Source organism: Rana temporaria, chromosome 1, assembly GCF_905171775.1.
Source record: "Rana temporaria chromosome 1, aRanTem1.1, whole genome shotgun sequence".
In the NCBI taxonomy this organism is placed as follows: domain Eukaryota; kingdom Metazoa; phylum Chordata; class Amphibia; order Anura; family Ranidae; genus Rana; species Rana temporaria.
Window position 1 is genome coordinate 539470674 of NC_053489.1, and position 17886 is coordinate 539488559.

The window sequence follows — 17886 nt, forward strand, 5'->3', positions numbered from 1 at the left end:
TATACCCGGTTTATTCTAATCATTTTAATTTTTATTTATTTATGTGTATCATCTAATCTTTCAGTCAAATTGATTAATTGACTGGATAATATTCCACTTAATTTATCAACTATTTATTTATAACAATCAATATATACACCAATGACTCGTTCTATACTCTGAGGGTTATTATGCAACTATTTACTATATAGCTTGTATATTAGATATAAATGATCAAATTCACCCCCTTTATCTCTGCATGTGAGCTATTATCCATTTTATCTGCATTACGATTTTATTAATTCATAACCCAATCCATTATATTTTTACCTTTGCTCCATATCATCTTATCTACCCATTTAACCCAAAGCTGTCTTCCATCCATCTCTGTGTGCCGGTGCACACACACACATACTAAACACAAATATTCCTTTACCATTTGTGAATATACACTAATGTGTGGATCGTTTAAAATAATCACTTCCCTTACTACACCTTTGTTGTAGTATTTGTATGTTATTATTTTTATTGTTACTATTATTATTGTTTTAAGACTTTATCCTGTGAACATGCTGTGAGTTTGCTGCTAAATATCTCCATCAAGCATCTGGTCAGCTGTCACTTGTTGCCGTACAGAGCCTTATAATCCCGTTCTCCCCTCTCGCCTTTACACTTGAGAAAAGAGTGCGCATGCGCCGTATGAGACTTGCGCATTCTCTGAAAAGCGTTGAGTCCTCTTTGAATCCGCTGACGTAACACGCTGGTCTACGAGCAAAACATCTCCACCGAAGGAAACAGCCAGCTTTTCCCCCGACACCTTGCGGCTTTCAGAGCCCAAATTGCGAGACCGCTCAGGACACGCTTTGAGACATGAGAAGCAAATACCACGAGATGATTATTCCCTAGGAGTACATCTGTACTTACTGATATGTAACTGTTTGGAAAATTTCCGAACCTGAAAGGGACCAGAAGACGCAAAGGACACCTGTGCAATTTGCCCTAGAGCAGCACCAGAGATGTATAAACCGGCTCCATTGAGAGCCGGTCACAATCTCTCGACCCCCGAATTGGATTCCGGGAAACTCACATCCAATTTGCACTGGTGTGAACCCAGCCTTAGTGTTTACAACCACTTTAAAACACAAAAAACACTAATCATAAACAAACTGACCTTGATGCAATTCAATAGCCATTGTTCAGTCCACAAAAAAGCTTCTTGTGCTGTATATATTTGAAAACATTATAACCTAATAGTTCAGGGGAAAAAAAATATTAAAAGATAAGTAGAATGTGGTTATAGTCTTAACCACTTAAGCCCCGGACCATTTTGTTGCTAAATGACCGGGCCACTTTTTGCCATTCAGCACTGCGTCGCTTTAACTGACAATTGCGCGGTCGTGCGACGTGGCTCCCAAACAAAATTGACGTCCTTTTTTTCCCCACCACAAATAGAGCTTTCTTTTGGTGGTATTTGATCACCTCTGCATTTTTTTTTTTTTTTTTTGCGCTATAAACAAAAATAGAGAGACAATTTTGAAAAAAAATGTAATATTTTTAACTTTTTTGCTATAATAAATATCCCCCAAAAAATATAAAAAAAAAAAATGTTTTCCTCAGTTTAGGACAATACGTATTCTTCTACTTATTTTTGAAGAAGAGGCCTTTGTCCTGTGGGGGTTCCCCCATGTTGAGTTCATGTGCCTTGGTTTGGTTCAGAAAGGGGGTTTGCACACTTGTCCCCCTCCTTTCCTGACTGGCATAAAGAATGGTTTGGTGTGGATTTTTTGGGGGGACCTTCAGCTCTTTTTCTTATCCTATGCATTCGGTTGCCCTCTTAAAATTTAAGGGGGGACTCACGCTACTTGGGGAAACCTCATACCCTAAAAGGCCTGGTATTAATTAGGTTAGAAAACCTTGACATTTTTCTTTTTTGGGTGTTGGTGTCCCATTAATATCTGTATTAGACCCTCATCTAAGATAGGGGTCTAATATACATGAATGGAATCCTTGGCCCCTCTGTTTACAAACATAACAAAGCATCTGGGAGCTGTTATTTTGCCAGCAATTGAATTCTTTTTTAAATGTCAGCTTTAATGTAGAAGGTTGTATACATCATCCTTCAGGCATATTATTTAATGAAATTCTGCTTTTTTAATGTTTTACTTTATGTATTACTGAAATCGCTGCTACCTGCCAAACAGAATTTTCTTTAATTGTTTTTTTTTTTTTGCTTTGACATATGCTCCCTATACTCTTTGCCTCTCATTTCCCATTTAATTTGTTTGACAACCCCTTGCCTATTAGTCTTGAAAACGATCATTATTGTTTTTCAACATTTGGCTCTCATTGACTTCAATGGGGTTTGGATTTGGTTCCCAAACTTTGTTAATTTTCACTGAACCCTGCTCAAATTGAACTCGGGTACATTTGGCTCATTACTATTCATGAATCATATGTCTGGCAAAGGTAAGGGGCGAAGACATCTCTAGAAAGTTCTGCAGGTAGAAAGCTTCCAGCTTAGTAATATGCTGCCTATTAGATAACAGGAAATATGACCCAGATCAGCATAACAACTCACCATATGTTTTGTGCCCTTTGGTGAGATTTATCACCAGAGGAAAACTGATCAAATATGCTTTGATTTACCAAATGGATAAAGTTACATGTGTCTGGATTGTGAAAGCCCCATTTCAATTACTTAAGTATCCAGACACAGAGCAGTGTCAGTAGCTGATAATTGAATGCAGATTTCTGCTATAAAGTCACAGTTTTCACAGTTTACCATTGCAAGCTAAAATAAACAAATCTATAGTGATTTCTAGACATGTGCATTAGTTTTCGTCCGAATGCATTTTCGTCCGAATTTCAGGTATTTTCGTTATCGTTTTAACAAATGATAACGAAAGCGCAGAATCCGAAAACCGAAAGATCCGACATAAACAAATGCTTTATTTTTGTTTTCGTTGCGACAACAGTTCGATATAGATAGGAGAAATTCGACATGACGCTGACAATAACAATCTGTGTCTATCGAACCTGTGTGCCTAACCTTAAAGGGGTTGTAAAGGTTTGTCTTTTATTTTCTAAATTGGTTCCTTTAAGCAAGTGCATTGTTGGTTCATTTACCTTTTCATTCGATTTCCCTTCTAAATGTTCTTTTTTTCTTTGTTTGAATTTCTCGCTTCCTGTTTCTCCTCAGTAAGCTTTCCACCATCATCCGAGTGGTGGAAAGTCATTTAGAACAGCTTACTGAACACCTTACTGAGGAGAAACAGGAAGTGAGAAATTCAGACAAAGAAAACAAAGAAAAAAAACATTTAGAAGGGAAAATGAAGGAAAGGGTAAGTGAACCAACAATGCACTAGTTTATAGGAACCTATTTAGAAAATACCCTTTACAACCCCTTTAACTCTATTAGTCCAAGATATTCTACTACATAGAGAGAAAATATTTGACATAGAGAGAAAAGATTCAACATTATAGAGAGAAAAGATTCAACATTATAGAGAGAAAAGATTCGACATTATAGAGAGAATAGATTCGATATTATAGAGAGAATAGATTCGACATAGTGAGAAAAGATTCAACAGAGAAAAGATTCTACATTATAGAGAGAATAGATTCGACATAGAGAGAAAAGATTCAACAATATATACGAGAAAAGATTTGACATTATAGAGAGAAGCGATTCGACATTATAGAGAGAAGCGATTCGATATAGAGAGAAAAGATTCAACAATATATACAAGAAAAGATTCGACATTATAGAGAGAAGCGATTCGACATTATAGAGAGAAAAGATTCGACATAGAGAGAAAATATTCAACATTATATATACGAGAAAAGATTTGACATTATAGAGAGAAACGATTCGACATTATAGAGAGAATAGATTCGACATAGAGAGAAAAGATTCAACATTATAAAGAGAAATGATTTAACATTATAGAGAGAAAAGATTCGACATTATAGAGAGAATAGATTCGACATTATAGAGAGAATAGATTCGACATATTGAGAAAAGATTCAACAGAGAACAAATTCGACATTAGATTCAAGATTTGACATTATAGAGATAAGCGATTCAACATTATAGAGAGAAAAGATTTGACATTATAGAGAGAATAGATTCGACATAGAGAGAAAAGATTCAACATTATATATACGAGAAAAGATTTGACATTATAGAGAGAAACGATTTGACATTATAGAAAGAATAGATTCGACATAAAGAGAAAAAATTCAACATTTTATATATGAGAAAAGATTTGACATTATAGAGAAATGATTCGACATTATAGAGAGAATAGATTCGACATAGAGAGAAAAGATTCAACAACCTAAAAAGGAAAGCAAAACTTAAGGAAACAATTAGTTCTTAACAAAAAAATTCTTATTTTTAACATGAATAAAAATAAAATAAAAAAAATTGGAAATAAGATTCTCCCCCAACCTGGTGATCAGTCGCTGTAGGGACATATTGATGCCAGCCATCTGGTCACCAAGGTACCTAGTCGACTCCATTTGCCTTCTAAGGTCGCCTTGGTACCTCTCCAGAGCCACATAGTGACGGAGCTGCTGCCGATTGTGGAGGGCCAAAGAGTGACATAACCTCCTGGTTATGACATATTGTCTCTCTTGGACCTCCACAATGCGCCGCAGATACGCATTCACCTGTGGCTCTGGAGAGGGGATGTGTACTGGAGCGGGTGGAGAATCTGATTCCTCACCAGGATGCATTGGGGAGGAGGCGCCAATGGGTATGTCCAGGTGGGAAGGGTGGAGGAGAACATGCGCCGGAAAAACTGCTGGGGAGGAAGGATGGTGAGCCCAACCAGACGCGTGCAGGTCCAGGCCTTCGTCCACTGGGTGGAGGTGAAGGACAAATCCTTCACCTGTGAAGAAAAGAAAATACATTAGATAGATAATACAATAAAAATACACATGGCTTCTTCACCCTAACATTATATAAAGGCAATTATCTCCCAGCCCTTGTAGACAATCATGTAACATCTTGAGATGTTTTCACTTCTACATACCAGTTTTCCATTTTTGATATTCAGTGAGATTCACCTAATCAATTTGTGTGTAGGAGATAGTGGTGTCTGTGTCAATTTGCTGTGTCATCCCAAGTTTTCAGAGCTGTGGAGGAAGGTGTAGTACTTTGATGTACTCTGACCAGGGCGGAGCTGAGTGTCCTCCCCAGGCCAGGCGGCCAGAGTACAAAGGGATTCCCCACTACACATCAAGCAGTGTAAAGGGGAATCTCCCAAAGATTTTATCCGCTTGGTGGCATGGCACATCCGCTTAGTCCTTGGAGAAAATCTAAAGGTGTAATGGACACCTAAGTGCTGACCAGTGACCATTCAAGCCATTGCATTAGGGATGACGTAATAAAAAAGTTGTTTAATAAAATATAGCCGGCTACTTTTTAAAGTTGATAATTTTGTATGGCCACTGATTGAATAAGCCCCACTCCTGTTCTAGGCTAGGTAGGTTACTCACTCCTGGTCTAGGCTAGGAGGTATAACAGAGAATTTACAATTACTGAACCTTCGATATCCCGGCAGCCGGTGCTTCATCTGCTCCCCTCTGCTACTGCAGTGCTCTGGTCTCTCCCTGAGCCTTCAAGACCTGTGCAGGTCCTAATAATAACTTTAGAAGCCTAGACCATTTAAGTGGAGGAGAGAGAGGGTGCATGGAAATGTGTCTGACCACAGGGGATCCAAGGATCAGTATGTCTAAAACTTCTAAAACAAAAACCACTAGACAAAAAGGAGTAGTTAAAGAAAAACTCCAGGATACATGTAAAATATATCAGTAAACAGCCTTGCCAATGTGCAATACACTGTGGAGTCTGAACTATAGCCTAAAGACTCAACTTTATAGATATTTGCCTGCACAAAGATCTACGAGGTCATTTACAATTTTTTGCTTTAGATGATGCCAAAGAGGAGGCACCAGACATCATGAGGAAAGTGTTAATGCATGCATCAGGGGCATGCCAGAGATTGAACATGTCCAGGGACTGCCAGCCAATAGCTGGAGATTCTTGTCTGACACACCCCCTCAAGCCCGCTGTGTTATTCACGATGATTAACAGTGATTGGCTCAAACTGGAAATCTGAACTGCAGCAATAATTTGGCGTGATCAGGGAAGTGACGTTGAGGAACTAACAAGCACAGGTCATGCTAACAGGAAGACTGGAATCAGCTGCAGAGGGGGACTAATAATTAATAATTCCAGGCAGCTAAACCGAAGCCTTGCAGAATAAATCACAACCATTTCTAGACAAGGTATGCCATCAGCATTTCATATTTAAAATACTATATTTGCCTGAAAAATACAAAAAAAAGTATACTTACTCCCTGGATCTGACACTTCTGGCTGTTGTTCATGTTCACCACCATCTTGAGCATCCCCAGCAGCCTCTACAGGGCAGATCTCCTCCACCTCCTGCTCAGCCTCAGCAGCTGTTGATTATGAATAATAATATAGAAAAGAACATTACAATCTGCAGTGTACAACAATCTCACAAGAACTTTGAAAGATGTATGATCACTCAGCAGATACCAGCAAGATTATACTAACTTACATGTGGGCGTTGCCGCCTCAGCCTCCTCCTCCTGCGTCTCCCCTCTGACTGGATGACACCTATTTATTTAATAAAGGAGAAATGATGAACGTTACAATGTTCAAGCTCCAAATTACTATAAATACTGTATATAGATACAATTAATTATCTATTAGCATGGCAATACATGGCAGGTCACTAATGTTTATCTACAAGGCATTCACCATTTGGAAAAAATCAGTAAAAAAAAAAAAGAGGCACTTACCTATCCTGGTTCCAGCGGCGAGTGCTAGGTGCACCACCACTGATCAGGCGCATCAGTTCAGAGCGGCGATGTTCTGTCAGATTGCGTAAGTTACGCAAACGCTTGCGTTACCTGACAGAACGTCGCAGAGGCTCTACCTGTCACTGCTTGAGCAAGAAGCAATGACACTGGAATGGACAATGGAAGGCTGGACAAATGGAAAAGGACCCACTGTAGTAGTGTCACTACTACAGTACTAGTACACTACTTACAGCATGTTGATGACGTGGAGGACTCCTGCTCCTCCGCCTCCGGCGGCGCTGGGTCTGGATACGATCTTTAAATAAAATCAAACACAACATGGTAAATGTCGGATGCTTGACCAAAAAAAATTTCTGCACAATGCAATGCTGACACCAACCTTGAGCTGGGTGATCTCATCCCCCCCTATCCCCGCTAAAAGCTCTGCCTCATGGAGGAGGAGAGACACCTGACAGCGCGAGGAGAAAAAAAAGCTGATCACCGGCTGCTGAGTGAGGGACATCGGTCCCCAGTGGAAGAGGCAATTTTGCCTCAGTGGACACAAGTACCGCCTGCCCCCTGCCAGTGCCCCCTGCCAATGCCACCTGCCAGTGCCCACGGTGACCACCAGTGCCACCTGTCAGTGCCAATCAGTACCACCTATCAATACCCATCACTGCCACCTAGCAATGCCCACCAGTGGTGCCAGTCAGTGCCTCATCAGTGCCACCTAGCAGTGCTGCCTATCAATGTCACCTACCAGTGCTGATCAGTGCCCATCATTGCCACCCATCAGTGCCTATCACTGCCATCTATCAGTGTCACCTATTAGTGCCAATTCTTAGTGCCCACCAGTGCCACCTATCAATGCCCTTCAGTGCCACCCATCAGTGCTACCTCTCAGTGTCCACCAGTGCCACCTTATCGTGCCCATCAGTTAAGCCTTATTGGTGCCCATCAGTGCCCATCAGTGCAGCCCATCAGTGCCACCTTATCGGTGCCCATCAGTGCAGCCCATCGGTGCCCATCAGTGCCGCCTATCGGTGCCCATTAGTGCAGCCTTATCAGCGTACATCAATGAAGTGATCAAATACCACCAAAATAAAGCTCTATTTGTGGGGGGAAAAATGACGTCAATTTTGTTTGGGAGCCACGTCGCACGACCGCGCAATTGTCAGTTAAAGTGACGCAGTGCCGAATCGCAAAAAGTGGCACGGTCATTTGGCAGCCAAATCCTCCGGGGCTGAACTGGTTAAAATGCAAAAAAATAAATAATCAGACACGTTACTTACTGTTTTATGTCACAGAATTTTTTCGGGTCACGCCAATGGCGATACATTGTTTCAATTTTTTTGGAGATCTCCTCCCACTTTTCTCGCTTCCACTCCGGAATGGTCTCCCTGGAGCGGGGGCCACACAGATGCATCCAGCAAGGAAGCGTTTCCTTTACAAGGACCTGGGACTCAATGTGAGCCCATATAAGTTTACGCTTCCTGCTGGTTGCAGATTGTGTCCCCATCCTGTGCCGCTTTTTGCTGCTGCTGCCTTCATAGAAGGCCCAGGAACATCCATGTGGTCGAAATGGGTCACACCATATTATCTGACACAACGTCATTGCACTTGGAGAAACTAATGTGAAAGTCGGCTGACTGCTGGGTAGACAATTCAACATGAACGACGAAGATTCGACAAATCATCGAGAAACACACAAACGTCGAATCTGTCGTTGAAGGCTGAGGCCCCGTACACACGGTCGGACAAAACCGATGAGAATGGTCTGACGGACCGTTTTCATCAGTTCACCGCTGAAGTGGCCTGATGGTCTGATGTGTGTACACACCATCAGTTCAAAAACCGATCGGGTAGGAACGCGGCGACGTAAAACACACGATGTGCTGAAAAAAACGAAGTTCAATGCTTCCAAGCATGCGTCGACTTGATTCTGAGCATGCGCGGGTTTTGAACCGATGCTTTTCTGTACTAACCATCGGTTTGGACCGATCGGGCAGCGGTCCATCGGTTCGGTTTTGAAGCATGTTTTAAAATTTTGGACCGAAGGAAAACAGACCGATAGGCTATACACACGGTCGGTTTGGACCGATGAAACTGAACCTCGGTCCATTCTCATCGGTTTTGTCCGACCGATTCTAAAATTCTAATGTTGGTTGACTAGTTGGTTGACTAGTAATAATAATTAATAAATATAATTATTACTAGTGTCATACAACTTTAGAATTCTACTATAGCTTAGCTTTTAGGTGAAACATTCAATGGGAAATGTACGATTGCGGCGTCAAACAGTTTAGCTGCTCCGTCGAATCTTCTTTGAACATTCGACAGACACCATAAGCCTTAAATGATAGATTCAACGTTATTAAATCGGATTTTCGGACAAATGTAATTTCTAACGAAAAACAAAATAGATAAAAACGAATTTTGGAAGTAACTAAATAAATGTATTTTTCGGCCGAAAACGAAATTCCGAAAGAAAATATTTCAGTGTGCACATGTCTAGTGATTTCTGCATTCTTTCAATCTACTCTGTAATGCTATTGTCTTGTTGCAAACGTGATAAACTTGCTTTAAAGCTAAACACCAGGTAAAATCAAAACCACTACTTTGTAGTGGTTAAATGCAGGGGTAATATAAAAAGCAGTTTTGCTTACCAAACTTACAGTCCCCACTTCTCTTTGCTTCTCTGTCATTTGCAGGCAGGGTAATGTTATCATATACAATGCAGGGCCAGCAGACTTGCTTGTAAGTGAGGACACCAAAAGCCAGCCCACAACCTGTGTTAATTTTGGCAGCAAATTTCGATTTAGTTTTAGGCCCCTTTCACACTGGGCGCAGGAGGTACACTGTTGGTATAGCGGCACTATTTTTAGCGGGATCCTGGATAATGTCCAGAGATGTAAAATTTTGAGAAATTTGAAAGTACGGGGGGGGGGGGGGGGAAACATTTTTTTTTTTTTAATGTAAAAAAATTCCACGTGGAGTAGTTTTACGAATTGAAAGTCATTTTGTTACACTGGGAACATGAAATACTGTATATAAATGCATTAGAGGTTCACGTTCCAGCAGGACAATGACCCTAAACACACAGCCAGAGCTACAATGGAATGATTTAGATCAAAGCATATTCATGTGTTAGAATGGCCCAGTCAAAGTCCAGAACTAAATCCAATTGATAATCTGTGACAAGACTTAAAAATTGATGTTCACAGGTCTCCATCCAATCTGACAAAGCCTGAGGTATTTTTGCAAAGAAGAATGTGCAAAAATGTCACTCTCTAGATGTGAAAAGCTAATAGAGACATCCCCAAAAAGACTTGCAGCTGTAATTGCAGTGAAAGGTGGTTCTACAAAGTATTGACTCAAGGGGGGCTGGATACAAATGCACGCCACACTTTTGACATATATATTAGTAAAACATTTTGAAAAACATTTATCATTTTCCTTCCACTTCACAATTATGTGCCACTTTGCGTTTGTCTATCACATAAAATCCCAATAAAGTCCATTTACGTTTTTGGTTGAGCGGACACCTGGATGTTCGGGTTCGACGGAACTTCGGAAAAAAGGTCCGGGTTCGGGACCCGAACTTGACCCGAACTTGACCCCGAATCCAATTGAAGTCAATGGGGACCCGAACTTTTCAGTACTAAAATGTCTCTAAAAAATGAATGGAAAGGGCTAGAGGGCTGCAAATGGCAGCAAAATGTTGGTAAGAGCATGGCAAGTACTCTGCAAATAAATGTGGATAGGGAAATAACTTAAAATAACATAAAAAAAACACTGCAAAATATATTTTTTTCCCTAAATGGGTGTTTTTTGAATAGCAAAATAGAAGAACAGTATCTAAAGTGTTTATCTCACATGTAGAGATATGGAGGAAACACTGCAAACACTGGAGGAAACACTGCAAAATATATATTTTTGCCCTAAATGGGTGTTTTTTGAATAGAACAATAGAAGAACACTAGCTAAAGTGTTTTTCTCACACCTACAGATATGGAGGAAACACTTCAAATACTGGAGGAAAACTGCAAAAAAATTTTTTTTTGCCTAAATGGATGTTTTTTGAATAGCACAATAGAAGAAAAGTATATAAAGGGTGTATCTCACACGTACAGATATGGTGGAAACACTGCAATTTTTTTTTTTTTGTTGCCCTAAATTGGATGTTTTTTGAATAGCACAATAGAAGAACAGTATGTAAAGGGTGTATCTCACAGTAACATATGCAGTGCTGGTGTAATATGATTTCTGAAGCAGGACTGACTCCTATATATTTCTCTCCCTATAAGCAAAATTAGGAACCTTTACCTAAAGTATCTAATGCAGAGTATCTCACAGGAACATATGCACTGCTGGTATAATTTGATTTCTGAAGCAGGACTGACTCCTATATATTTCTCTCCCTATAGGCACAATCAGGAACCTTTCCCTAAAGTATCTAATGCAGAGTATCTCACAGGAACATATGCATTTCAATTTGATTTCTGAAGCGGGACAGTCTGACTCCTATATATTTCTCTCCCTACAAGCACAATTAGGAACCTTTCCCTAAAGTATCTAATGCAGAGTATCTCACAGGAACATATGCAGTGCTGGTGTAATTTGATTTCTGAAGCAGGACTGACTCCTATATATTTCTCTCCATATAAGAACAATCAGGAACCTTTCCCTAAAGTATCTAATGCAGAGTATCTCACAGGAACATATGCAGTGCTGGTGTAATGTGATTTCTGAAGCAGGACAGTCTGACTCCTATCTAATTCTCTCCCTCAGAAGAGCAGCAGCAGCAGCATTTCCCTACCCTATCTAAAGCAGAGTGAGGAGCTGTGCTATGTGCCTCTAGCTTATATAGAGGCTGGGTCACATGCTGGGTCACATGCTGCACTGGCCAATTACAGTCATGCCATTAGTAGGCATGGCTGTGATGGCTTCTAGGTCACACGAGTAAAACAAACCGAACCCGAACCCGAACTTACAGCAAATTGTTCGGGTCCGGGTACAAAAAAAACAAAAGTCCGGTACGAGCCTGAACTTTACAGTTCTTGTTCGCCCAACCCTAGTTGTAACATGTCAAAATGTGGAAATGTGGTATTTGTCCAATGCACCACACCCAACTAGCAGGTCCTTGTCCACTTTTTTTTTACCCTAGCTTGGAAGAAAAAGTCCATCCTAGGCTGGCTGGAGGCAGAGACCACCCTAAAAGGGACACTAACCCCCTCTTACACCTGATTTTGTTGCTCATGTGGCACTCTACATAAAATCACAGCAAACATTCAGGAACCATGACTGCACGCTTTACAATGTGTTGGTTTCTATATAGTTGTGCTATGTACGCAGGTTAGCTTTAAAAGTATCGCTCCTTCTGAAAATATCTTTCTTTTTATATAATCAGAAAATGTATATAAACCAAACTATACGTTAAAGAGATCTTAGAGCTTGACAAATATTTATGTTTACCAACGATAACAGCTGGTTATTTGTATGTGTTTCCTGCTTGTACAAGTGATGTGTGGGTGTAGGAACTGTGCGTTACAATGTGACACTGCTAAGTGCATTGAACAGGCTGATACAATAGTCACAATGCACTGTATTTACGCTTTCCATCTTTTCTTAGCTAAGTACAGGAACAGTGAATGAAATTTTAGAAATGCCGTTATTTACAAGTCTTCTGGTTGAACTATGCCTCCTATTATTCCTAGTAGCTACATATTGGGATTTCAAAATGTTTCTGATTACATTCCAATTAAGCATTGGCACAGGCTTTCAAAGCTTTCTATCACTCTGGGTACTGAGATTAATAGAAATCACATCAATCTGTTATGTTTTTATTTCATTTAGTGATGTCGACACAGGTCTCCCACTTTAGCTGAATTATTTCTTTAATATCTGCCAAATAATTCTTTGGAGCTGCTAGCTGAGTTATTAAAGGAGAGCTGAAGTCTGAATAAATCACTGGGAAATTTGTGTATTTAAATACCGGGCGCTTTCTGTTACAAAGTAAGCCTCCTTATGAAAATAACATGAAAATTGGAGCTAGCAAAAGTGGGGATGCTGCTTACAGCAAAGCTTCAAATTACAGAATGAGTGCACTTTCGTATAAACCGAGACACAATAGCCTCACACATCTCACCTAAAGTGTACACCATATCCCAGACTTCAGATGAGATAATGAGGAGGTTCTTAGACATGCAACCTACATTGTGCTTGACCATGAGGTAACATTCTCATGGCAGCTAGTAGACCGTGAAGAACTGTATTAGGTAGATAGGACTAAAGTTACGGCGGCGTAGCTTAGCGTGTTTAGGCTACGCCGCCGTAAGTTAGCTAGGCAAGTACATGATTCTCAATGTACTTGCCTGCTAATATACGGCGGCGTAGCCTAAAGCGGGCAGGCTTAAGGGTGCCAAATTCAAATGTGTTGGAGGGGGGCATGTTTAATGGTAATGAGGCTTGACCTCACGTTTTTTACCTTTTTTTTTAACTGCGCATGCACCGGGCGCCTACATTTCCCAGTGTGCATTGCGGCTAAGTACGCCGCACAGGCTTATTGATTTCGACGTGGACGTAAACGACGTAAATCCCGATTCGCGGACGACTTACGCAAACGACGTAAAAAATCGGATCTCGCTGCGGGAACGGCGGCCATACTTTAACATTGTTATTCCACCTAATAGATGGAATAACTTTAGGCCTGCTAATGCCTTACGGAAACGGCGTAAATCGACTGCGGCGGCCGGGCGTACGTTCGTGAATCGGCGTATCAACTAATTTACATATTCTACGCCGACCGCAATGGAAGCGCCACCTAGCGGCCATCCAAAATATTGCAATCTAAGATAGGATGGCGCAAGCCGTCCTATCTTAGATATGTTTAAGCGTATCTCTGTTTGAGCATACGCTTAAACATAATTCGGCGTAGATTCTGAGTTCGGTCGACTTATCTACTCGGCCTAACTCTACCTGAATCTACCTATATATGCCTTGATCTCTGCCACAAAGCCTGCATTCTAGCTTGATCCCTGATTTGGAGGGACTGTCCCTGATTTGGGGCACTGTCCCCCCATCCCTCTTTCCTTCTCATTTGTCCCTCATTTTGATTTGATCTATATAGGTGTATATAAAATGCAAGTTTTATCTTTCAAAAAGTGTTCCCAAGTGCTAAACCTTTCATCCAATTCTAAATTCTACATTTGTAAATTTTAAAACCAATATAAAGGAATAGTAGTGGTAAAAAAAGCCCTTGTGGATTTAATTAACCTTTTTTTCAGTTAAGTCTCCTTTAACCACTTAAAGGGTCACTAAAGGAATTTTTTTTTTTAGCTAAATAGCTTCCTTTACCTTGCTGCAGTCCTGGTTTCATGTGCTCATTGTTCGTTTTTGCTTTGATGTTGCTGTAAATCCTCTCTGTTCTGGACACTTCCTGGTTGCCTTTTTCCTGATAACCACAGTACTGGGAGATTTCTCACGGTGGTCACTAATCAGGGAGGTGTGATTACTGTGTGTAAAATGAAACTGGATTGGTGCTGATGAGTTTTAGACAAAGTATCACTGCTCTCTATTGGCTGACTGCCCTCTAGTGGCTCTCTGTACATCAGAGAACCAGCAAACAACAGCAAAAACGAAACTACACTGCAGGCACAATATACGATTGTTTTTTATCTATTTTTAATCATTTTTAAAAGGAATCAGTTAACTATTATGTCTCTATGCCCTGTAAACAGTCATTTCAGCTAAAAAAATGTTTTCCTTTAGTGACTCTTTAAGGACCGCCTCCTGCACATTTACGTCGGCAGAATGGCACGGCTGGGCACATGCACGTACAGGTACGTCCTGTGCTAGTACCCAGCCGTGGGTCGCGGGCCCACGATCCGGTCCGAAGCTCCGTGACCACGGGACCCGCGGACCCAATCGCCGCTGGAGTCCCGCGATCGGTCCTCGGAGCTGAAGAACAGGGAGAGCTGTATGTAAACACAGCTTCCCCGTTCTTCACTGTGGCGGCGGCATCGATCGTGTGATCCCTTTTGTAGGGATTCACAATCGATGACGTCACACCTACAGCCACACCCCCCTACAGTTGTAAACACACGTGAGGTCACACATAACCCCTTCAGCGCCCCCTTGTGGTTAACTCCCAAACTGCAACTGTAATTTTCACAGTAAACAATGCATTTTAAATGCATTTTTTGCTGTGAAAATGACAATGGTCGCAAAAATGTGTCAAAATTGTCCGAAGTGTCCGCCATAATGTCGCAGTCACGAAAAAAATCACTAATCGCCGCCATTAGTAGTAAAAATAAATTTTTTTAAAAATGCAATAAAACTATCCCCTATTTTGTAAACGCTATAAATTTTGCGCAAACCAACCGATAAATGCTTATCGCAATTTTTTTACCAAAAATAGGTAGAAAAATACGTATAGGCCTAAACTGAGGAAAAAATTTTTTTTTTATATATTTTTTGGGGATATTTATTATAGCAAAAAGTAAAAAATATAGCATTTTTTTCAAAATTGTCGCTCTATTTTTGTTTATAGCACAAAAAATAAAAACCGCAGAGGTGATCAAATGCCACCAAAAGAAAGGTTGGGAGGTATGAGATAGGCTCTTAGGTAAAGAGAATGGGCCTGATCCACAAAAGTGATACGCCGTCGTATCCCTGTTTCTATCTATGGAACTGATCCACAGAATCAGTTTCACATAGATAGGGAGAAGATCCGACATGTGTAAGGTACTTACACTGTCGGATCTTAGGATGCAGTACCGCAGCCGCCGCTGGGGGCATTTCGCGTCGAAATCCAGCGTCGGGTATGCAAATTTTTTTTCCCCGCCGCAACTCGTTTTTTTTTTTTAACGCCCGTCGCGATTCTCAAAACCCGGCGCAACGTAAAACCGCGCAAAGCACGTTGGTAAAATGACGTCGGGAGCATGCGCAGTACGTCCGGCGTGGGAGCGCGCCTAATTTAAATGGGACTCGCCCCATTAAATTAGGAACGCCTTGCGCCGGACGGATTTAAGTTACACCGCTCAAAACTTCTAGGTAAGTGCTTTGTGAATCGGGCACTTAGGTAGAGATTTTGCGGCGGTGTAACTTAAACAGGAAAAATTAAGTTAGGCAGGGTTTTTGTGAATCAGGCCCAATGTTTGGTTGTTTGGTCAAAACATTAGGCTCAGCTCATAAAGCTAATACACCAGGATAGGGATCATTGGGCCAGATCCTCAAAAGAGATACGGCGGAGTAACTGCTGTTACTCCGTCGTATCCCTGGTCCTAACTATGGAACTGATCCACAGACTCAGTTTCCCATAGTTAGGACGAAGATCCGACATGTGTAATTGAATTACACTGTCGGATCTTAAGGATGCAATTCTAGGCCGGCCGCTAGGTGGCGAGGCCATTCCGGCCGGCGTAGAATATGCAAATGACCAGTTACGGCGATCCACGAACGTTCCGACGGGCCCGTCGCTCTAAATCTACGTCGTTTACGTCGAGTTCCGCCGCGTAAAACTAGGGCTAAGCCCTAGTTGTCTTAAGCCATGTTAAGTATGGCCGTCGTTCCCGCGTCGAATTTTAAATTCTACGTCGTTTGCGTAAGACGTCCGTGAATGGCGCTGGACGCCATTTACGTTAACGTCTAAGCAAATGACGTCGGAGCGACGTCAGTTAGCGCAATGCACGTCGGGTAATTTACCCGACGGAGCATGCGCAGTACGTCCGGCGCGGGAGCGCGCCTAATTTAAATGGGACTCGCCCATTTGAATAGGAACGCCTTGCGCCGGACGGATTTAAGTTACAGCGCCGCAAAATTCCAGGTAAGGGCTTTGTGGATCGGCACCTAACTTTAGAATTTTGCGGCGGAGTAACTTAAATCCGAAAAGTTACGTTGCGCCGCGGCTTTGTGGATAACCCCCATTATCCTTATTTTCTTTTAGCTGAGTCTACTTTTATAGTCACATGGCTAAAATATAGATTCTTTGGGCCAGATCCACATAGAAATAGATCGGCGCAGCGTATGTGAGATACGCTACGCCGCTGTAACTTACTTTTGGCTGCTTTGAATCCTCAAAGAACTCGCGCCAGAAGTTAAGGCAGCGTAGTGTATCTCTGGCGGTGGAATTCAAATCGGCGATTAGGGGGTGGGTTTCATTTAAATGAAGCGCGTCCCCACGCCGAATGAACTGCGCATGCGCCGTCCCGAAATCTCCCGGCGTGCATTGCATTAAATGACGTCGCTAGGACGTAATTTTTTTTAACTTAGACGGGACTTCCGTACATTCCGATTCACGGACGACTTTCACAAAAAAATAAATTCAAATTTCGACGCGGGAATGACGGCCATACTTAACATGTAACAAGTCTAACTATACGCCGCAAAATACCAGCTTTAACTATACGCCGGAAAAAGCCGACTAGAGACGACGTAAAGGAATGCGCCAGGCGCTCGTATGTTCGTGGATCGTCGGAAATAGCTAATTTGCATACCCGAAGCAGAAAACAACGTGAATGCCACCCAGCGGACGCCGAAGTATTGCATCTTAGATCCGAAGGCGTACGAAGCCGTACGCCTGTCGGATCTAACCCAGATGCCGTCGTATCTTGGTTTGAGGATTCAAACTAAAGATACAACGCGGGTAATTTGAATGTACGCCAGCGTATCAGTAGATACGCCGGCGTACTCGCTCTGAGGATCTGGCCCTTATTCTTTTGTGAAAGCCTATGTCCATATTTAATTTCGCTTTAAATAGTTTGTTTAATTTTTTACTAAGAAATGCACCCACTCGTAGCACTTTATTAACTGTGCGAGTTTTAACTTGACAATTTAAAAAATAAAGGGCCAGATCCTCAGAGCGAGTACGCCGGCGTATGTACTGATACGCCGGCGTACTTTCAAATTACCCGCGTCGTATCTTTCGTTTGAATCCTCAAACCAAGATACGACGGCATCTGGGTTAGATCCGACAGATGTACGGCTTCGTACGCCTTCGGATCTAAGATGCAATACTTCGGCGTCCGCTGGGTGGCGTTCACATCGTTTTCCGCGCTGGGTATGCAA